The sequence below is a fragment of the Phyllobates terribilis genome, unplaced genomic scaffold (assembly GCF_046119375.1).
Source record: "Phyllobates terribilis strain yellow unplaced genomic scaffold, ASM4611937v1 Scaffold_11__3_contigs__length_659146591, whole genome shotgun sequence".
Classification (NCBI taxonomy): Eukaryota; Metazoa; Chordata; class Amphibia; order Anura; family Dendrobatidae; genus Phyllobates; species Phyllobates terribilis.
In genome coordinates, this window is record NW_027362771.1 from 330,375,877 (window position 1) to 330,399,655 (window position 23,779).

At 45.6% G+C, this 23,779-nt stretch overlaps 1 protein-coding gene across 1 annotated transcript in view; it reads left to right on the forward strand.

Moving 5' to 3' along the window:
• Positions 1-2,980: 2,980 nt before the first annotated feature.
• ALPK3 (alpha kinase 3) overlaps positions 2,981-23,779 on the forward strand; it is a 151,407-nt gene continuing 130,608 nt past the window's right edge. Inside the window, exon 1 of the mRNA XM_073652677.1 lies at positions 2,981-3,130. The gene's annotated coding sequence lies outside the window, so the exon portion shown is untranslated. The remainder of the gene's footprint in view (positions 3,131-23,779) is intronic.

Here is a 23,779-nt window from a genome sequence, read left to right on the forward strand (position 1 = left end):
CTGTATTGACCGCTGGGAGCGGGGGAGACCTGGTAGGGTTTCGACTGTCCGCTGGGAGCGGGGGAGACCTGACAAGGTTACGATTGACCGCTGGGAGCGGGGGAGCCGCTGGGGGTGGGGGAAGTCTGACAAGTTTACGACCCGGAAATGTGACTCGACGAAGTCCGTGACAATGGCAGATAGTAGGTCCCTGAGGAATGGGCTAATGTCATTGACTAGTGTTCCAGGGGCTGAGCAGCGCAACTGTCAAGTTCACGGTCTCTGTGTGAACTGTGGGTTATAGACTGTTTGTGTATATTGGGTTTTCAACCCCACAAGTTTGAACAGAGGGGGGGAATATGTGATGCAGCAGCATGGCTGTGGTGATCCAGTGTGTGTGTTTTGCTGAACATGTACCTTTCCCTCAGGTGACTGGTCATATGACTTTGACATAGCTCAGGTCCTGTGCGCACAGAATGTCTGTCGGATCACATGACTGTGACATCAGCAAGGTCCTGTCTGTGTGTGTGTGTGTGTGTGTGCTACAGGATATGTAAACCCTGGGTGATTTGTGACAGGTGTGTTCCTGTGTTGGGAGTTCCTGTGTTAGGTGTTCCCGTGTGGACACTGTGTGAGAGGCACGAGGCTGTTCCCTGTGTGTGGGGGAACACCGCTCGTGTGAGGCCTGGTGAAGCCTGGTGGACTCCTGGGAGGTGAAGCCTGGATCCTTGTATGAGAGTGTAAGGGATGCCAGTAAGCCTCGGAGTGCCAGACAAACGTCCTGGAGGGCAGAGCCTGGATCTGAGAGTGTGAGAGATGCCAGTGGCCTTGGACGGGAGGAGGGCTGGAGACCACGCTTGGTAAGCCCTAGAGCCACAGTGGTGGCGGAACAAAGTGGACTGAAGCAGCTACAACCCAGACAAAGGTAAAACACTGCTTGATATGGACATTGATATGGACATTGATATAAGTGACTTTGCGGAGGGATGTAACTGAGAGCCAAGAGGGCCTGTCTGCTAGTTGCAGGGCTCCTGGATATTATATGTGTAATATGCCGGTGAGCCACTAAGATGGACTGAGTGATCAGCAGTTTATGGAGTTAATAAACTGCTGAGTTGAGAAATACCGGAAAATATGGCTGGTGTGTTTTAAGTTGACGCAGCGAAGCGAGTATCCCCCAAGATGATGTTTAGCGCTGGCTTACAGTAGTTAAAAATTATATACATTTCTCTTCATGTTTTGAATTAGATAACAGTGTGCAATGTTGTCAATAAATGGAAATAAAAACTAGTATAAAGATTTTGTGCTTAACTCATGTTTTTGAACACACTGCTATTATTTTGAACACTACTGTATATGAAGAAAACAATAATCTTTATTTCTAGATCGCCAACATATTTTGCAGCACTTTAGAATTCAGATGGTACATATGTAAGGTGCCCCAGCGAGGCATGGGAGAGCTGTAGCCCATGTTCGCTTTGGCACCCTACAGACAAAGTGTGTCCTCTCTCTGATGTGCTGCGGTGTATGTGGTGTTTTCCACAAACTTCCGACCAGCCGGTCTCTTCTGCCTCCAGGGATTTCTCTTCTGGAACCAGGACAGCAATGAATTCAGAGGACACAAAGTTCATAACAATAACTGGGACTTTACTGGGTAACTGGGAGTATTTACAATATTTACAGGCAGGTATAAAGGATAAGGTCCAATGGGTTGTCATCTTTCCCTCAAGTACTTGATACAACTTCAGCCCTGGTTCCCAATTGAGGTGAAGCATCTCAGTTGCTCTGTTCTCTAGCCCTAGAGAATCTTCCTCACCAGTGACAGTATATCCGGATCCTAGTTCTCTCCACATACTAGCCTTGAGTCCTAACTTCTTCTGCAATCCTGCAGGCAGAATGCGCCCCTAGGTCCCGACGACTTTCTCGAATTTCCCAGGCCGGCTAAGGGGACTCTTGTGAAGAGATTCTTGCGTCTGATGATCCACTGTCTGGGATACTAAGGGCCACGTTTACCCTAGCAGCCAGTATATAGAGCCTGTCACTTTTCTGAAGTCCTGTATACTACTGAGCTATTCACTTCCTGTGCTCAACAATAGCACTGGGTTCCCCCTCCTTCTACTGGGCTGGATTATCGCAGCTAACCCCTTAACTGGACCTAACTGCAGTCCAGAGAGATCTAACTTTCAGGAACATGCTTTTTTAACCCTTTTAGTGCCAGAGGGAAGCTACTTCCTTCACCAATACTACACATATATGAGCAATACAAGACATTATAGAATAACACATAATTCTACAGTTGCCAAGAGGAGTGAGGGCCCTGCTAGCAAGCTTATGATCTGTGAGGAAAAAGGGATGACACAAAAGGTGAAAAGTGCTTGTAGTGTATGATCCAGCCATCGATATTGTAAATATGGTCATACGTGTAAAGTTGGGTAAACCAGTGACCAGCCAGTATCCGTGTAAGTGCTGGTATGTCGTCCTATTGAGTGCATGGAGGGTGGAGGCAACTTTTGAAAAAATTAACCATATTCTGAGGTAAAATGTAGAAAGAGAGACACTGAGAAAAGTTAAACTAGTGATGTGATGTACCTGGCACACCACATTAGCAGATAATGTGCAGAACCAGAACACCACAGCCCAGTGTACTGCAGATAAACTTCTACTCAAAAAGCTAAGTCACTATGTTTGGATGATTTTGAAGTCAATGGGACCTAAGTGTTAGTTTGCAGTTGTCATCCATTACATTCCCAAGGAAAATGTTCAAACAACAATATTGCAAAATATATAAAATTATACATTATGTCAAGTATATTGTGGTGCCCATTACTCAAACACAGTAAACATAAGTCATGTACCAAAACATGTTACGTATGACAGCGTCTTCTATGCATTTACCATCCCCCAGTAATATCCAGTCACTTCCCAAGCTACTGAGACCTCCTGGAAAATGTGACCGTCCCTTTGCTTGAATGTCTATAAATAGAAGGTGGGCAGCACATGTCATGAGTGACAGCTGCTGCTGGGGATTTGGCCAGGGGTAGGAAAGAATCATTTCAGGGTTGCAATTTAGCAAACGCACAATATTTACCTGCTTCCTCTGGAATTCCTCTGCTCATCTTGTCTGAAGAGCTAATGCTCTAATCTCTGAACGGTAAGTTCTGATTTCTGTTTCTTAACTGACGGTGAAATAGATATTTTAGAGTTTAGTCACCTTGTGCAAATGTGGTCTTCTCTTATCTGTGATTTTACTAATGGATTCAAAATCCTCCTATATTACGATATGGAGGAACATGGAGAAAGAAACTTTTTTTTTAGGTCTTACAAGATAGTCATTGTATTACATTAGGCAGCTCCTCCTTCTTTTATTACTAATATTATTCTGTATGGGATTTTAGACTGTTCCAATGTAATATATACCGAGCTGAGCTGATTCTATTCTTATATTTCAGTTTATTCTGATGCACTAATTCAGTGTGACGTACTTTCATTGCACTGAGAATACCATTATATTCACTATGGTGTTATTTATAACCATAGGCGAATTGTCCGATCTACAGAATGACTGCAATAGTGGTTTGGAAATGTATATCTTATAGTAAAAAGGTTAATACCTATTTTTAGCCTATTAAATACAGTAGAGCGGTTACTTTTATCCCTGTCCCTTTAAGGACGCCAGGCTGGTATCTTATTTGAAAGAGATTGTGATAGCACTAGTGGCTGGAAAAGAACAAGAAAAAGAAATGCTAAATAAAAATGTTCCTCATTTTTTTATGATGGCTGGTAGTCATTTTAATGTAAATGTCATGAATAATAGCTGGAAATACAATCTGGGTTGCTGAATACTGAAAAAGCTGATCAAATATAGAATTCAGTGCTCGTATGGGATATTTAACTTTGCAAAAGAAACAAAAAGTGTACAAGATACTGTATGCAAAACATGTCACGTTGTACTTGATATAAACTAGGGGCTATTTTATTTCTTCAGTTGTTTTCATGTTGTAAAATCTTAAAAAAAAACCTTTATGAATATGCCATAATAGAAATTTGCTTCAGAAAATGTCAGCTTTGTCAGGACTCGTTTAGAAGTGTTAATTTCATGTTTAATTGCACCATATTAAACAGCTGTCAGTTTATGACAGCTTGAACCCCAATATACATGACCGACATATTCTTCCTACATGGGGAAAGAATTTTAATTGGCCTTGCTACTGTGGTTCTGCATTGTTCATAGACATATAATTTACATACTTAGATAACTGTACCAATATTTCTTAATTATTAATCTTCCAATTATAGCCTTAATGATATTGCAGATCTTACCAAGTCTTTTTTATTATCATTTATTTAATTATTGTTCATTAGCAATATCTGCTTTGCTTGTGTTCTATTCTCGGTGCATAAGGTTATTAATGAATGTAAATAATAAATATAAAAATATGAATTAAGCATATACAAATATTATAAAAGTATTATAGTGTAGGCATCACACGATTGTAGAACAGTTCCTGAAAACTAATACTGATTACATGTGATGCATTCCTGTAGTCAGTAAAGTCAGACATCAGCTGATATGTGTCCTGTGCCCTTATCACCAAATGTTTTCTATACAGGGCACCATAGGTTACTGAAGTGAGGCAACAATGAACAATCCACATGCCTAAGAAGTAAAAAATTCCAACATTTTTTCCCTTTCGCAGGTTATCTAGTCACTTAGAAGAGGAATTTGTAGTTGTGGGACTTCTGTAAAAACAATAGAAACTTCATACTAGACCATCACATTTAGAATATTGAAATTTATTAACGTTAGTATCGATTACCTGAGAAGGATCATTGTAAGTTTTTTTTTATCAGCAGAATATGGAATTATCATGAAAACATTTTAGGGCCAATTCTATGGTTGAAGCACAAATTGCCATCAGGCAAGTCTTTGTAGGAATCCTACGGGCTCATTCAGACGTCTATGGCAATCGGTCCAAGCACGGAATGGCCATGGCTCTCCCGACCTGAGTGTGACAACTTCATATATTTCTATCAGGCTGTCACTCTTTGTTCGGGACACCCACGACCTCGGACCGATTTGCACGGAGGTGTGAATGAGCCTTACAGATGACCAAATGGGCATATGTTTACCATGTCATAACAAAATTTATGGCTGTCTTATTTTATGCAATATTATGCTCCATCAGAGGCAATAACTGGATATGTAGAACCAGTAGAAGATGTTAAGAAGTTTTAAATGAAACATTGCTTTAGATTTCAATCGTAAGTCCTACATTTATTTTACTAGCTTAGATAAAAATAAGTATAATGTGGCAAAGTGGAACTAGTGCAAGATGTGACCACCCCAAAAAGAAGAAAGTTTCACTACATTTAGCACCTGTAGGACTTTAGATATTTAAATCAATCACTGAAAAAGCAACCTACTAAAAACTATTTTTTTATTCCACTATATGAAACACTACTCCTAGTAGAGCATAATGCATAAAACCCTATTCGGAGTAATGTTTTGTATAGTGGTATTAAAAGTTATGTCAGGGTACTGAAGTAAGATTTGTGGGATAAGGTACACCACTGCTAATGAGGGGAGGTCATCACACCCCCGTCTCACTCAAGTTTCCCCCACTTTATCAGCATGAAAATTCTAAAAGTCGCCAAATTTTTGCACAGCCTTGTGTTGCAAAATTTTTGTTTTGCTTTTTAAAGCTTTTTACGTTAAAGCTTTAATGAGTTAGGGCAGGGATGCCAAACTGAAATACACAGAGGGCCAAAATTACAAGCTTGGACAAAGTCATGAGCCAACCTTCATATTTATTAAAAAAAAAATGTCTATAATTGAAGATGTTTCTCCTTATCATCAAATAAAACGATGAACCTTTTCATATGGAAACAAATGTAAAGGGGTTGTTCTACGAACACAGTATATTTTAATGAATAGATCTTGTAATAAAATGTTAGAATAATATAATATGTTATGTAAGAGCAGTAAAAAGAATATGGCCCAATGGCTTAATTTAAATATGTAATAACAAAGGATACCAAAACCTTGAATAATACAAATAATAAAGTATGATGCAAACAAAAGTACCCCCGAACACAGTATGATACCCCCACAGTGAATTCCTCCATAGTACCCTCGACCCGCACGGTATGATGACCCTACTGTACCCCTTCCCCCTAAACCCCCCCCCCCGACAAAGAATGATGACCCCATCACAGTATGATTTTCCAAGTGTAATCCACATACAGCCCTCCATACAATATTATGTACAAAAGGAAGAACGGCACTCCTGTGTGTATCAGGTGCACGGATAGGGTCCCAATCCTTATAATACAAAAATTATTATGGAAGCCGGCACTCTTTTGGAGATTTTATTGAAATTAAGATATAGTGTATACAATTTTTTTTGACGTTTCGGTCTTTATGACCTTCTTTAGAATATACACTAGTGATCTACACATATATAGTATATGCAGAGCTAAGATTCCGGCGGATCAAAAATTCAAATAGCAGCCCATATGTTCTTGAGTTCAGGGGTATGATTCAGGTAAGTCTGCACAGCAGTGGCAGATATTCACATGGGCTGACACTGCGATTAAGGTCGCCTTCCACAGCAGGCATTATGGGTCCATATCCTGAAACAGGGAAGATAGGGGGATAATCTCCTTTTGCGATATCTGCCACTGCTGTGTAGACTTATCTGAATCATACCCCTGAACTCAAGAACATATGGGCTGCTATTTGAATTTTTGATCAGCCGGAATCTTAGCTCTACATATATATGTATATATCACTAGTGTATATTCTGAAGAAGGTCATAAAGACCGAAACGTCAAAAAAAAAAAGTATACACTATATCTTAATTTCAATAAAATCTCCAAAAAAGTGCCGCATTCCATAATAATTTTCATACAGTTTAATGGCCACAAAAAGTGTTGCATACAGTCCTCCATATAGTATAACAGGGCCCTGCATTGCCTTCCATGCAGTATAATAGCCTCACATAGTGTGTCATACAGTAAAATAGCCCCACATAGTGCTCCATACAGTATAATGGCCACAAAAAGTGCTCCATACACTATAATGGCCCCCCATAGTGCTCCATAAAGTATAATGACCTCACATAGTGCTCCATATAGTATAATGGCCTGCCATAGTGCTCCATACAGTATAATGGCCTCACATAGTGCTCCATACAGTATAATGGCCACAAAAAGTGCACCATACAGTATAATGGCCTCACATAGAGCTCCATACACTGTAATTGCCCAACATAGTGCTCCATATAATATAATAGCCCCACATAGTGCTCCATAATATAACGGCCTCACATAGTGCTCCATACAGTATAATGGCCACAAAAAGTGCTCCATAGATTATAATGGCCCCACATAGTGCTCCATACAGTATAATGGGCACCACATAGTGTTCCATACAATATAATGGCCCCACATAGTGCTCCATAAAGTATAATGGCCCCACATAGTGCTCCATACAGTATAATGGCCCCACATAGTGCTCCATACAGTATAATAAGCACCACATAGTGCTCCATACAGTATAATGGCACCACATAGTGCTCCATGCAGTATAATGGCCCCACAAAGTGCTACATACAGTATAATGGCCCCACAAAGTGCTACATACAGTATAATGGGCACCACATAGTGCTCCATACAGTATAATGGTCCCATATGGTGCTCCATACAGTATAATGGGCACCACATAGTGCTCCATACAGTATAATGGCCCCACATAGTCCTCCATACAGTATAATGGCCCCATAGTGCTCCATACAGGATAATGGCCCAACATAGTCCTCCATACGGTATAATGGGCCCCACATAGTCCTCCATATAGTATTATGGCCACAAAAAGTAATCCATATAGTATAATGGCCCCACATAATGCTCCACACAGTATAATAAGCACCACATAGTGCTCCATACAGTATAATGGGCACCACATAGTGCTCCATACAGTATAATGGCCTCACATAGTGTTCCATACAGTATAATGGCCACGAAAAGTGCTCCATACAGTATAATGGCCCCACATAGTGCTACATACAGTATAATGGGCACCACATAGTGCTCCATACAATATAATGGCCCCATATAGTGCTCCATACAGTATAATGGGCACCACATAGTGCTCCATACAGTATAATGGCCCCACATAGTCCTCCATACAGTATAATGGCCTCTTAGTGCTCCATACAGTATAATGGCCCATCATAGTCCTCCATACAGTATAATGGGCCCCACATAGTCCTGCATATAGTATAATGGCCACCAAAAGTGCTCCGTACAGTATAATGGCCCCACATAGTGCTCCATATAGTATAATGGCCACAAAAAGTGCTCCATACAGTATAATGGCCCCAAATAGTGCTTCCTACAGTATAATGGCCACAAATAGTGCTCCATACAGTATAATGGCCCCACATAGTACTCCATACAGTATAATGGCCACAAAAAGTGCTCCATATAGTATAATGGCCCCACATAGTGCTCCATACAGTATAATAAGCACCACATAGTGCTCCATACAGTATAATGGCCCCACATAGTGTTCCATAAAGTATAATGGCCCCACATAGTGCTCCATACAGTATAATGGCCCCACATAGTGCTCCACACAGTATAATAAGCACCACATAGTGCTCCATACAGTATAATGGGCACCACATAGTGGTCCATACAGTATAATGGCCTCACATAGTGTTTCAAACAGTATAATGGCCACGAAAAGTGCTGCATACAGTGTAATGGCCCCACATAGTGCTACATACAGTATAATGGGCACCACATAGTGCTCCATACAGTATAATGGCCCCATATAGTGCTCCATACAGTATAATGGGCATCACATAGTGCTCCATACAGTATAATGGCCCCACATAGTCCTCCATACAGTATAATGACCTCACATAGTGCTCCATTCAGTATAATAACCACAAAAAGTGCTCCATATAGTATAATGGCCTCACATAGAGCTCCATACACTGTAATTGCCCAACATAGTGCTCCATATAATATAATAGCCCCACTTAGTGCTCCATAATATAACGGCCTCACATAGTGCTCCATACAGTATAATGGCCACAAAAGGTGCTCCATAGAGTATAATGGCCCCACATAGTGCTCCATACATACACCCGGCATGTACCTGTACAGATGTCCTTGAGAAAGACCACTAGTTGGTTGAAATATTGGACAAACGTCTGTCTCTTCTTTGCTGTCGGAGCCAATAAATCACTTTTGCAGCAAGAATTTCTATGCTTTTCTTTACACCTCAGTACTACAAGACTATTGTCCTTTCCTCTAGCATGACCTCTTCTACCAGCAGTGTGATGACTTTCCCTACGTCTGGTTAGGAGAGAGCACAGACATCACTCTCTTCTTGCAGCTGACATCCCTACACAGCTATGCCCAAGCAATGTCATCAGCGAGGAGAGAGTGATTTGCGTGCTCTCTCTTGCACATAAGGCAGTCTTATCTTCAGCCAGAACTGGCTCTGGGCATAAAAGGAGTAGCAGTAATCTAAATATGTGGGTTGAACAGTGCACCTAGACATTTATCTATGAAGATGGTATACTGAGCTCCTTTATTAGCATATAACAATAAAGCTGTGTTTTGGGGCAATGGGGAAACACATTTTAAATAAAAAAAAATGATTCCATTGCTGCTCCATGTCTCCTTATGTGGTCAGATTGAAGGGTAAATTTGGGGTGACAGACTCCCTTTATAATTGGACCTAGAGTGTGTTTGCATCAGATAGGAATATAAAATTATAAACTTAATTATGAAAAGAATAATTATGTATCTGCATAAAAATGATCATTCAGTATCACATCTCTCTGTGTAAACAGATAATGTGCAGCCACTAAAATGATGCTGTATGGAGACAGAAAAATCGTATTAACTATCGTTCTTTTTCACACAAGTATTCATTGGCCCATCTAAACAAGCGAGTATATGAGTGCTGATCGACTTGTATATAGTCAGTCAATGTTTGTTAATAGGCCAAAATTGGCTCATCTACATGGACCATAACTTAAGCAGACTTTTTATACACTATGTCATATAACTTAGTCAGGGTGACCACTAGCAATAGAGCGTCTCTGCCATTCCCAACGTCTAATTTTACATTGACGGGGTGCTAGCTATTGAACTGCTGTTTCCTGGCTCTCTAGAAAATCACTCACCTGTATATAAATGACTAATTGAGGCAATCTTGATGGGTACATAGTCCACTAGATTTAACTGAAAAGACAGAATGGAGAAGCATCATGTTTTATGGTAGGATTGGCTCTTACTTTTAAGCAGGGCCCCAAAAGAGTGTGTTTGCCCTGGCAGAATACCTTACTTTGTAGCAGAAATACCATTATAACCAGGACATTATTTCGTACTCCCTGTCCATTGAAATCAGACTTCACTTTTAATTTTTCACAGGTTAGGACAGTGTTCAGCATTAATCAAAATGTAACTTAATTGATTTGACCCTTCAGGACCTTTGATATAATTAACTCTTGGAATGTCCAACCTCATGGACCATACATTGATGATTCATAGTTTTAACCTAGAGGTTCCCAAAACAGTCCTTAAGGCACTCTTTACATGCCTTGACTGAAATATAGTCCTGCCAGTGCACGAGTGTGTCAAGAATAGAGCAGTCAGTGGTCTGGTCATTATGAGTCACTTATTTATTCATCTGTCCCCTTCTCTTGCTTCATATAGTAGTGACTGCATATGGCTATAGTACAATATACAAATTGAGAATAATGATAATCAGTGTGTAATATAATATGACTATTTAAGTAACTTATTTTGAGTTGTTGATTATGTATAACATTATAGAAGCACTCCCCTCAAGTTTTTTTTTCATTAAATCAGTGTATGTATGCAAGTAGTGTAGTGTGAGTGTGTTAATATAGTCACTTATTGCTACCTTATCTGGAATCCAGTGCCATTCTGCTCCTCTTCTCAGTGATGTACTGCAGACTATCCGGCTCACTCTATGCTGTATGTATGAGCCAGAAGTCTCATATACAATGTAAGCCTATGGAGCCTTGTTTTGATGCTCCAAATGTCTATATTGTAAAAGCCATTTCTGGGTCATGCAGAGTGCAGCGTGATCAGGAGACTCTGAAGAGTTGTGACGTCACTGAGAAGAGGAGCAGAATACTGCAGTAGGCGGAGGTAGGTGAGTATATTAACATACACACACTACACTACATACACATGTATGTAGATGATGCCCTCACATGAAGAAAAGAATTCATGGCAGGGCATATTTAAGAATGTCACAAATCAAATAATTTTTCAGCCCATTGTCAAACTATTTAACCCATAACAACCAATCTTTTTGCTCCAAATATTTAGACGCTTTTCAGAGATTGTGTACATAAAGTAGTTTAGTTCTGTAATTTCTTAATATCCATGGCCGTATAAAATAATTTTTGTGACAAATAAAGCATTTTTTAAAGAACAAAAGTGAAAAAAAAATTGTCTACAAAAATGTCAAGTTTTATTAAATTTAAAAAGAAAAATTCAATGCCAGATTGACATGTTTTCTCAACTACTGGGTATAAAATAATTAGAAATAACTACCGTATTTTTCGGACTATAAGGCTCACTTTTTTCCTCCAAAATTTTGGAGGAAAGTGGGGGATGTGTCTTATAGTCCGATATATATACTTTATATGTATATACATACTGTGGCTGTGGATGGTGGGGAATGTGAGGGGAGCTGCAGCAGTGGAGGAGCGGAGCACAAGAGGCAGTAGCTCGCTGCTGCATCCTACACTGTGCCCGCTACTAAAGAAAATGAATATTCACTGCTCCCCATGGGCGTGGGGAGCAGTGAATATTCATTTTCCTTAATAGCGTGCACACTGTACTTGCAGCGCGTCTCCTGGTATGTATGGCATGCTTCATCCCTCATCCTGGTATGTATGGCCCCCCTCATCACTCATCCTGGTATGTATGGCACCCTTCATCCCTCATCCTGGTATGTATGGGAGTGGGTTATAGTGAATATTCATGGTCTCTAATAGCAGGCACACATGACCACCTGCTGCAGCAGGAGCCGCACTGCGGGTATAGTGTGCGCGCTGTTAAGGAGAGTGAATGGTCACTGCTCCCCACTCATACAGTCCCGATGTGGGGAGCAATGACTATACCGGCACAGCATCTCACAGTGTGAGGGCGCATGGCAGTTACGCCATTCGCGGCTCACACAGTGAGATCCCTTTCGGCAGTAGAGCAGGACGCAGCGCTGGAGCAGAGAGGAGGTGAGTATAATTGTTTAATTTTTGTGTGCAGCGTGATGGGGATCAGGGGGTGCCAATCATAACAAGATGAGGAGTTCCAAGCATACCAGGAAGGGGGATGGGGGGCCATATACATACCAGGATGAGGGATGAAGGGTGTGTTACATACCAGGAAGAGGGATGAAGGGTGCCATACATACCAGGAAGAGGGATGAGGGGTGCCATACATACCAAGAAGAGGGATGAGGGGGGCCATACATACCAGGATGAAGGGTGCCGTACATATCAGGATGAGTGGTACCATACATACCAGAAAGAGGGATGAGGGGTGCCATACATACCAGGAAGAGGGATGAGGGGTGCCATACATACCAGGATCAGGGATGAAGGGTGCCATACATACCAGGAAGAGGGATGAGGGGTGCCACACATGCCAGGAAGAGGGATGAGGGGGCCATACATACCAGGATTAGGGATGAAGGGTTCCATACATACCAGGAAGAGTGATGAGGGGTGCCATACATACCAGGAAGAATGATGAGGGGGGCCATACATACCAGGATGAGGGATGAAGGGTGCCATACATACCAGGATGGGGATGAGGTGGGCCATACATACCAGGATGAAGGGTGCAATACATACCAGGAAGAGGGATGAGGGGTGCCATACATACCATGAAGAGGGATGAGGGGGGCCATACATACCAGGATGAGGGATGAAGGGAGCCATACATACCAGGAAGAGGGATGCGGGGTGCCATACATAAGAGGAAGAGGGATGAGGGGGGCCATACATACCAGTATGAGGGATGAAGGGGGCCATACATACCAGGAAGAGGAATGAGGGGTGCCATACATACCAGGAAGAGGGATGAGGGGGGCCATACATACCAGGAAAAGGGATGAAGGGGGTCATGCATACCAGGATGGGGATGAGGGGTACCATGCATATCAAGATGGGGATGAGGGCCACGTAAAACAATAAGGAGGGGGCCATATATACCAGGATGGGGGATATTAACAGAGTTGGGGGACATTACCCCTATAACAGTGTCAGCAGCAGACCCCCTCCCCCTTCATGGCTTCATGACCACATTTTTTGCTTACATTTTTTTTCTTTTTTCGTCCTATCTAGGTGCGTCTTATGGTCCGGTGCATCTAATAGTCCAAAAAATACGATAAATAGGGAATATATGTGTTGTATAGCATGCAGTAATTGCAACTATCATAGTTACATTATAACATAATTATATAGTTACATAGGTTAAAAAAAGACATAGGCCTATCAAGGTCAATCTTTCTCCACCAATTGTATTAGCTATTGTTTTATATCTTGTCAATAAGACATAAAACATCAGTGATCTGTGTGGGTTCAACCGATGGTACCGCACCAATCCTGAGAATAGGTGAGGTATAGGATGTATACACAAAGTATTTGAATGGCAATTTCAGGACAGGTACACCGGAATGCCAGCTTATGTTCTGATGACAGATTAGTATGAGGAAAGACTGGAACTGAAATTCCCCAAACGGCCCCACTATCAGTATATGGTCAGTATTTTTTCTCAAGAGTTGAAGCCAAAACCGGGTGAGGAACAATCAGAGAAAAGGTATAATAGAAACAAGTCACCAAGTCTGCATTTATCACCCACTCCTGGTTTTGGCTCCCACTCCTGAGAAAAAATATTGACCGAATTCTGATAGTGGGGCCGTGGCCAAAGCCTTATTTCTGTATTACTTGATGGTCCTGCTTTTAACGGGAGGGAATAATTTGACATAAAGCACCACTCCAGCATTTTTTTTCTAATCTAAGTTCCCTGCAACAAGTCTTATACTTATCAGGCTCCATCTTGAGTGTCTATCAGCGCCGCTCCTGTCTGTCTTCAGCAGGATGTGACCTGCCGGTATTTTCTGGAGCTGCACGAAGGTCACTTTTCAATGTAAGTTTGTGAGAGCTTTGTTCTGGCTTTCATAGACTTGCATTGAGAGCTTGTGATGCAACTTCTAACTTCAGGTCAGTCAGAGACTGCGGTCAACAGGTGGCAGCTCGAGACCAGAGTGGCGCTGATAAAAGGTGAAGACTAAGTACAAGATTGGGGGCAGGGACCTTAGATTAGAAGCATCATTCCAGTGCTAAAAAAAAACAAAACGCTGGAGTGGTGCTGTAAAGAAATTTGTCACAAATGTACCATTTTATATCTCAGTGCCTTAAGGGGTATGGCTTCACAAAGAGTGTGATTTGCCACTTATATCTAGGAATTATATATTGATTTTTCTAGTCAAAACTAATGCAAAATATAGAAATAAATTGTTGCCCATAGCAACTCTCCAGGTTGCAGCTTTCACTTCAGCGGCTTTTACTAAAATGAGAGTAGTGAGAGGTGAGATTGGTTTGTTTTGAGCAAATTTTCCACTTTGAAACTGTTGTAAATTAATCTTCGCCAATTGTGCCCGAAGTTCCTTTTGAAAACTGGCGTGTAAAAATCACAAATTTTGTGGCATAAATTATAGCTGAATTTCATGCATGGACAGCCTGAAAGATTTCACAAATTTATTTAGAAGCGTGTGACTTTTAATGGCGGACTTCTCACATATACAATTGTGTATAAAATGCAGTCCGGATGATTTCCCGCCAAAATGATTTTGTGGCCCTGTGCATCATTTCCTGTGTCACATCTAATATATTATACAGAGGTACCGTAGCTCTGGGACTCTAACTGCAACACTTATGTTTGATTATTTTGTATACAGGTATTGGTGTCCCTCATGGTGATAATACCATTAAAAAGACCACACCCAAATATTTCCTGTCAGCTGCCCCTTCTTGCTTCTCATGTAGCCATGGTGGCTGAGTCAGGGAAGGATCTTATTACCTCAACAAAGCACACTGTGAGGTTAATGTGATGCTCCAGTCAAAACGTAAAATTTGGTTATACATGGGACTACTATAGTTAATCTAAATGATGCCCTTCTCATGACGCTGTCTGTCACAGTTCCTCCATTCCAGAACCCACTACTTTATTAATTGGCCCCTGCTGTCCCAAACTTTGCTATAGAAAGCGCTGGTAGAAATTCTTAGACATCCTCCCTTCCCTGACCTCCGATAGCACCAACCAAAAAACATTAATTCTGATGTTGGTGCTAGTACTATCAGATGACTTAGCAGTCATTTTTCTTCCAACCAAATCGCAGCTCTAGACTTGTTGGTTGACAACAAGTTGGGGTCAAGTTGTAAAAAATCTTTTCGGTCACGTGACCTAGGATTAACGTGAACATGTCAGGGCTGATAATGTTATTATCCTGCTGATGTAGGGTTAATCTTCAGGTTAATAGCATAATGGAGGTGCCTGGCCACAGTACTGAAAATGTGGCACCTGGAAGAAAATCAACTTTATTTCTCCCCGGAGCTGCCAGCTTCCAGTCATGCAGGCGTGCCCGGAGCAATTACAGTCAAAACTCATAGCAGCAGGTGTAAGCAGGCTCCGGCACTAACTGACAGCTGGCTTATAGTCGCAGCTCTTATGAGCAGTGACTGCAATTGCTTCGGGCACGCCTATATAACTGAAAGCCAGCGTCTCACAGGAGAAATGAAGTTCATTTTCTCCCAGGTGCTGCAGCTGGACCCCTCCATATTGCTATTAACTTGCAGATTAACCCTATATCTGCAGGTTAATTAAAATATTATCAGACTTGACAGGTTCCCTTTAAGGCCAGCTAGAAAGCATAATACATTAGATGGAAAACCAGAACTGCATTTACTTTAAGAATGAAAATAACATATTGAATACTAGAATAATGTTAAGGTAGAGCTAGAAAATAAAGCCATAGCCAAGGAAAGCATGTTAGACGTGTACAAAGAGATTGGAAATATGAAAGAGAAAAATTCAGAGATATAAAGTGACTGTAGCAACTGATGATATTACAGTTTTCTAGGGCGAGTTGGGTGTGCATGAATACAGTATAAGGAAGTGAGGATTAATAGCTGTTTGGCAAACAAGCATTTGTGACACCCCAGGGGTCTGGTTGCCACAGTGATAGAGATATTACGTCTGAGAGCAGGTGGGAGGTCTCTTGGTCAGGGATCCTATGCATGCCATACCTCCTGCCCAGTCCTGGGAGGGGAAGAACTTCCCTATATAAACCTAGGGCTGAGGCAGGGTTAGTGAGTAGAGAAGAAGTAGAGACAGAGAAAATAAGCAAATATAGGAACAGAACATCAGGAGCTCTGTGGGAGCAGTGTTACAAGGAGTCAGGGGCTGGCAGCTGCAGAGCTCGCCCTGACTGAGAAGTATCACCGGACCCGGAGTCCGAGGCTGTGGGGACTAATCTCTACCCAGCAGCAGAAACCGACCGGCAGGGGATTGCAGGTCCTCTGGCCCAGAAACCCGAAGGCACGGTCACACGCGTGGGACCAGCACCGCCATCGTGGAGCGGAAGCCATTAGAAGGCCCCGAGTCACCGGCCATACGGGTGAGCACCACACGGTACACTCAGGGACGTGGGCTACTTTTACCCGCCTCTAGCAAGGTAGCCAGAAGAGTACAGTTAGTTGGGAAGGCCTACAACTCCGCCTGGCCAGGGGAGATCCCATCTGCTCAAGGACTGACCAGGCCCCGATTGCTAGCAAGTACTCCGGGAGGGTCTATCTTTGTCACCAGTAAAGACCCTGAACTACACCGCATCGTCTCTGAGTGGTTCCTGCTACCCCCATCATCCACGTCGGCTGCCCTGAGGCCATACCCCTCCCGTTGGGGGTTATACCATCCACGCTGCACCATCCTTCCACCGGCCTAAGCGGTCTGCCCTGCAGCGGCAGCTCCATAGCTGCATTCAACGGGTGGCGTAGTCATCCACCATCCACTGCTAATAGACTGCCACTTAGTCTGACTCCCTGGGCACGGACCGGGTCACCGCCACGAGACTACTACCCCCCCATCTGATCCGGCTCCGGGTAGGCTCCCGCGTGCGCAACGCTGCGCGACTCAGGCCCAGGGGCGCGTCAACTTTTGGCGTAGTCGGCAGGATTTCGTGCCCGCAACCACCGGGTACTGCGTGCCTGAAAAAGAGACTTTTAAAACTTACCATCCGTGAAGTTTTCCCGCCATCCGTGAAGATTCCCGCCATCCGGCGCCATCTTCAGCCTTCTTCCCGCCATCCGTGAGGTTTTCCCGCCATCCGGCGCCATCTTCAGCCTTCTTCCCGCCATCCGTGGAGTTTTCCCGCCGTTGGCCGCCATCTTGAAGACGCCGCGCGGGAAGAAGAGGGGCGTGGACTCCGAAAGCGCGCGAGAACTGAAGCCCCGCCTCACGTCCGGACGTTGCGTAAGGTCCTGGAAGGAGCCCAGCAGACGCCGACGTCACAGGAGCGCGACGGAAGGTCCTCAACCCTGACGATCCACTGCAGAGCCGCGGCCTACGGAAGAGGATCATCGCAAGGTAGGCCACGGTCCACTAGGGGGGAGAAGGATGTCGGATACGGAGGAGAGCTTCACCGCTTCAACCCCCGCCAGCGCCACCGCTGTTGCGGTCATGCCTTTCACCATGCCCTATATCCCGGGGGCAGCCTGGCTACCCCAGTACTCAGGGGAGTCCCATACCCTGCATGACTTTAGAGAAAAGCTGGATAGCCTCTTCCAGGTGTACCCCCTCACAGAGGAGCAAAAAGTGAGCATCCTGGTGGCCCAACTAACCGGGGCAGCCCAAAGGGAGGTAAAGTCCTGGCTACCTGGGGGGAGTACTGTCGCGGGGATACTAACCCGGCTGAGGGACACCTTTGATACCCGCACCTCAGCCGAGATCAAGCTTAGATTCTACGGGTGCAAACAGCGGGCACATGAGAGTATAAGGGACTATGCCCTGAACCTACAAGAGGCCCTGAGAGCCATTAAGCAGACCGACCCTGACGGCGTGGGAGACGAGGACAGGCTGTTGACTGAACAATTTATAGAGGGTTTATATTGCAATGCCCACCGAACCCAGTTGCGGGCAATGGCCTTACAGGACCCTCATCTGGGATTTGCACAGTTCAAGGACAGAGCCATCCGGGTGCTTCGAGAACCGGCACCCGGTGGCGTTGTGACCCACAGACGCCCCACTACCACTTACCACCAGGAGGCGGCGCCCTTGTCGCCAGGGCCTGTGGGAGCTGATGCGCAGGCTTTGAACAATGACCCGGCTCCAGACCTGCACCATCAGGTCCAAGAGCTAGCTAAAAGCGTTGCTGCGCTAACCCGAACTGTGCAGTCTTTACAGGTTTCCACTCCAGGGAAGATCCAGCTGGCATCCGGACCGGAGGACATCCCGTGGCGTCGACCAAGGAGGACCCCACCGGCCAGAGGAAGACCCAGCGACCGATACAACGAGGACGGACGACCCATCTGCCGCCGCTGCAATCAACCCGGACATATGGCAAGGTACTGTCCTTTAAACTGGCACAACCTGGGGTAGAGGGCCAACCCCCAGGAAAAAGATCACCAGGCCCATCGAACTGGCGCGACAAATATGTGGGAGGACGTCCAGTCTTACCCGTGGTACTGGATGGCATTCCTATGAGTGCCCTGCTGGACACCGGGTCACAGGTCACCACCATCCCGTACGTGCTCTTCAAGCAGTACTGGAATGACTCGGATATCACCCGCTACCCTGACGACGACTTGAGTATCATCGCCAGCAATGGTCAGCCCGTGCCACAGATTGGATTTAAAGAGGTGACCATTAAAATCGGTAGAGTCGAATTGGCGGCACAGGGACTGATCATTGTAGACATTGACAAACACGAGAGTCACCCAAAGATAACTCTAGGAACTAATGTAATTGAAAATTGTCTTGCAGAGGTGATTTTCCTTTTACAGCAGGTTGCCAAGAACGCCAGCTCCGGCCAGCAGCGAGTGCTCCAGAAAGAGATCCGGGCACTGATGCGACGGCAACAGCTAGAACTCTCCGGTGGTGAGATTGGTAGCGTGCGAATGTGTGACCCTTTTCCTATTGCCATGCCCCCAAAAAGTGAAATGATGATTTGGTGCCGGGCAGCTATTGGTCTGAGAGGTAGAGATTACCAGGCAATGGTAGAACCAGTTTACTCAGACAGTAGGCCCACCATTTTGACAGCACGGGGGGTGGTCAATGTACGCCATGGGAGGGTGCCCGTTCGCATAATAAATATCGGGAAGAGGGAAGTGTACCTGCCCCGGTATGCCACGCTAGCCAAATTGTATACCATCAATCAAGATTCCATACAGTCCGTAGAACCCTTGCCTCCATCTTCCCCGGAGGAAGGTAACGGCTCTAAGAAAATGATGGAGGACTGGTGTCAGCAACTACATTTGGGTACTGACTCCACTCCCTCACACCAGAAACAGGGAGTCTATCGGGTGGTTCAAGAGTACGAGAGAGTGTTTAGTAAACACCCGTTAGACTTCGGGCGAGTCAAGGGGGTAGAACACCACATCCCCACGGGAGACCATCCTCCCATAAAAGAGAGGTATCGACCCGTACCCCCTGCACACTACCAACACGCCAAGGGGATGCTTAGAGACATGAAGGAGGCTGGGGTGATCAGGGATAGCTGTAGCCCCTGGGCAGCTCCACTAGTCTTAGTCAAAAAGAAAGACAACACCATGAGGATGTGTGTAGATTACCGGAAAATCAACCGTATCACACACAAGGATGCGTACCCCTTACCAAGGATAGAGGAGTCTTTGGCTGCTTTAAGATCTGCTAACTTCTTCTCTACCTTGGATCTCACTAGTGGGTACTGGCAGGTTCCTGTAGCAGAGGCGGACCGGGAGAAGACCGCATTCACCACCCCGATGGGACTTAGCGAGTTTACCTGCATGCCGTTCGGACTCTGCAACGCACCAGGAACCTTCCAACGATTAATGGAGTGCTGTCTGGGCCACAGAAACTTCGAGACGGTCTTGTTGTACCTGGACGATGTCATCGTATATTCCAAGACGTATGAGGACCACCTGAAACACCTGGCGGAAGTGTTCGAAGCTCTGGCAAGCTACGGCCTAAAGGTGAAACCCTCCAAGTGTCACCTCCTGAAACCAAAGGTGCAGTACCTGGGACACGTGGTGAGCGCTGACGGAGTGGCTCCCGACCCTGATAAGATCACCGCAATTAAGGAATGGCCAAGTCCCTCCAGTGTAAAAGAAGTGCGGCAGTTCCTCGGGTTGCTAGGCTATTACCGCAGATTCATCCCCGGTTTCACCAAAAAGGCAGCTCCTATGCAGGACCTCCTGTTAGGCCAGTCCCGGAAGGCCAAGAACCAGAAGCCACCCTTCAGATGGGAGAAGTTAGAAGAAGAGTCCTTCTGCCAGCTGAAGATGGCCCTCACGGGGGATGAAATCCTGGCGTACCCTGATTACAGCCAGCCCTTTATCCTCTACACCGACGCAAGTAACATCGGGCTAGGAGCCGTGCTGTCCCAGATCCAGCAGGGGAAAGAACGAGTAATCGCTTACGCCAGCCGAAAACTGCGACCCACCGAGAGAAACCCTGAGAATTACAGCTCATTTAAGCTAGAGTTCCTGGCAGTGGTGTGGGCAGTCACCGAACGCTTTAAGCACTACCTCGCTTCTTCCCGGTTCATCGTGTACACGGATAACAACCCGTTGACACACCTGGACACGGCAAGACTCGGTGCCCTAGAGCAGAGATGGATGGCCCGTCTGTCCAACTACGAGTTCACAATCAAATACCGGGCAGGACGCTCCAATACCAACGCGGACGCCCTGTCCAGGATGCCAAACCTACCGGACGTAGGAGAAGATCCAGAGGGACTGGAAGAAGTTGAACTCCCCGCGTTCCACCGTCATGGGACTATCCAGTATTCCCATCGGGTAAAGAGTAAGCAAGTCGCTACGTTTAACCCCTTGCCTCACTACAACTGGGAGGAAACGCAAGACAGTGACCCTGCCGTCCGACTGGTGAAGGAGATGCTGACTCGGCCAGAGGCTCGCCTTGACCCAGACGCTCCGGAGGAAGCCAAGCAACTATGGGCTGAGAAGAGTCGACTGTTCCTTTACAAGGGGAAGTTGTGCCGCAGAATGGTTAACTCCCGGACGCATGAACTAATCTGGCAAGTAGTGGTGCCACGAAGAGACGCAGCCATGGTGATGGAGGCATACCACGACGGGGCTGGACACTTCGGATGGAAGAAGCTGGAGTTCCTGCTGCGCGAGCGGTTTCACTGGGTAGGCATGAGGGGAACCATCGAGAGGTGGTGCAGAGACTGTGGCCCGTGCAACCTAAGAAGGAAGGACCGTGCCAGCCAGAAGACTCCCCTGCAGTCCATCGTCACCCGGCAGCCGTTGGAACTGGTAGCCTTGGATCATGTAAAACTGACCCCAAGCAGAAGTGGCTACGTCTACGCACTAACCATCGTGGATCACTACTCCCGGTTCTTGGTTGTCGTCCCTGTCAAGGACTTAACAGCTCGAACAGCAGCTAGAGCCTTCCAGCAGCATTTCTGCCGTCCACACGGGTACCCGGACCAAGTGTTGACAGACCAGGGACCTGCCTTTGAAGCGGAGGTCTTCCAAGAATTCTGCACTCTGTATGGCTGCCGGAAGATAAGGACAACACCCTATCATCCGCAAACTAATGGACTTTGTGAGAAAATGAACCAGGTGGTAATGGATCTTCTGAAAACGTTGCCCCTGGAAGAACGCAGTCTGTGGCCTGAGAAGCTGCCCGATCTGGTGGACCTATACAACCACATCCCGGTAGGTTCCACCAACTGTACCCCGGCTTACCTAATGAGGGCGAGACCTGGTAAGTTACCTGTTGACCTGGAAATGGGAGTCCTGACACCCGAGGACACTTCACCAGAAGCAGACTGGGACACAGAGAGGCAGCAGCAGTACCGGAGAGTACAGGAGAGTGTGGAGCGAAGTCTCTGTCAGGCTAGGGAAAGACAAGAGAAAACTTACAACCAGTATGCTCCCGCTGTTCCCCTGGTACCCGGAGAGCAGGTCTTGAAGAGAAAAAGACGGCTCCACAAGTTGGACGACCAGTGGGAGAAGGACCCGTACTCCGTACTGCCCTCAAGCCACGACAACCCAAAGGTCTGTACCATCAGTAAAGACGGAGGGGAAACCACGACCATTGTATCCCGGGATCACCTGAAGAAGTGTCCCGAACAGCTACGGAACCCTGAAGAGGAACAAGAAGACCCTCGACCCGTAGAGGAAAGGGAAGACATGGTTAGTACTGTGCTCGGAGACTTCCCTCGGTCTTGGACTCAAGTCAATGGCGCAGTTGTGGTACCCGTACTCACCTTCCTCCAACCAGCATCCCAAGCACCTATGGAGCGACAGGTAGAGCTGGAAGAGCAGCCGGTCCAGGAGGCAGAAGACTCCACACAAGCAGAATAGGAGGATCAACCCTCTGCTTATAGTGAGCCTGCCGTACCCCTAGTGAGCCAAGGAGCCGGTAGACAGCTGCCCAGTTTACCCTTGACAGCTCCTACACCCTGTAGTTCAGGGCTAGACAGTCAGCTCCGTAGGTCCACTAGGGCCACTAGAGGCCAGTTACCCGCACGTTGGAGGATTTGAAGTGTATAAATTGTTTTATTTGTGGTTACCTCTTTTTCTTGTTGCTTGTGTATAATTATGTGTTTCTAGTTGTTTATAGGAGTCTTTGGTGGATTTACCGGGAATCCTGTGTACATAGTTGGAGCGTAACCCAGGACGGACTAAAGACTGTTAAGGACTCGGGGTAGGACAGACCCCTACCTGGTTACGTCTCCCTGTTTTGGTGAAATGGACACCTTGCTTTTCTTCAAAAACTGCACCCGGTTGCGGACACGCCGTGACCATCTTTATATGTTTTTCTTATTGTACTATTATTGTTTATACCTTGTTATGTTTTTCCAAAAATATGTTTAGTCCCGGAGTACTAAATTTCACTAGGGGGGAATGTGACACCCCAGGGGTCTGGTTGCCACAGTGATAGAGATATTACGTCTGAGAGCAGGTGGGAGGTCTCTTGGTCAGGGATCCTATGCATGCCACACCTCCTGCCCAGTCCTGGGAGGGGAAGAACTTCCCCTATATAAACCTAGGGCTGAGGCAGGGTTAGTGAGTAGAGAAGAAGTAGAGACAGAGAAGCAGATATAGGAAAAGAACATCAGGAGCTCTGTGGGAACAGTGCTACAAGGAGTCAGGGGCTGGCAGCTGCAGAGCTCGCCCTGACTGAGAAGTATCACCGGACCCGGAGTCCGAGGCTGTGGGGACTAATCTCTACCCAGCAGCAGAAACCGACCGGCAGGGGATTGCAGGTCCTCTGGCCCAGAAACCCGAAGGCACGGTCACACGCGTGGGACCAGCACCGCCATCGTGGAGCGGAAGCCATTAGAAGGCCCCGAGTCACCGGCCATACGGGTGAGCACCACACGGTACACTCAGGGACGTGGGCTACTTTTACCCGCCTCTAGCAAGGTAGCCAGAAGAGTACAGTTAGTTGGGAAGGCCTACAACTCCGCCTGGCCAGGGGAGATCCCATCTGCTCAAGGACTGACCAG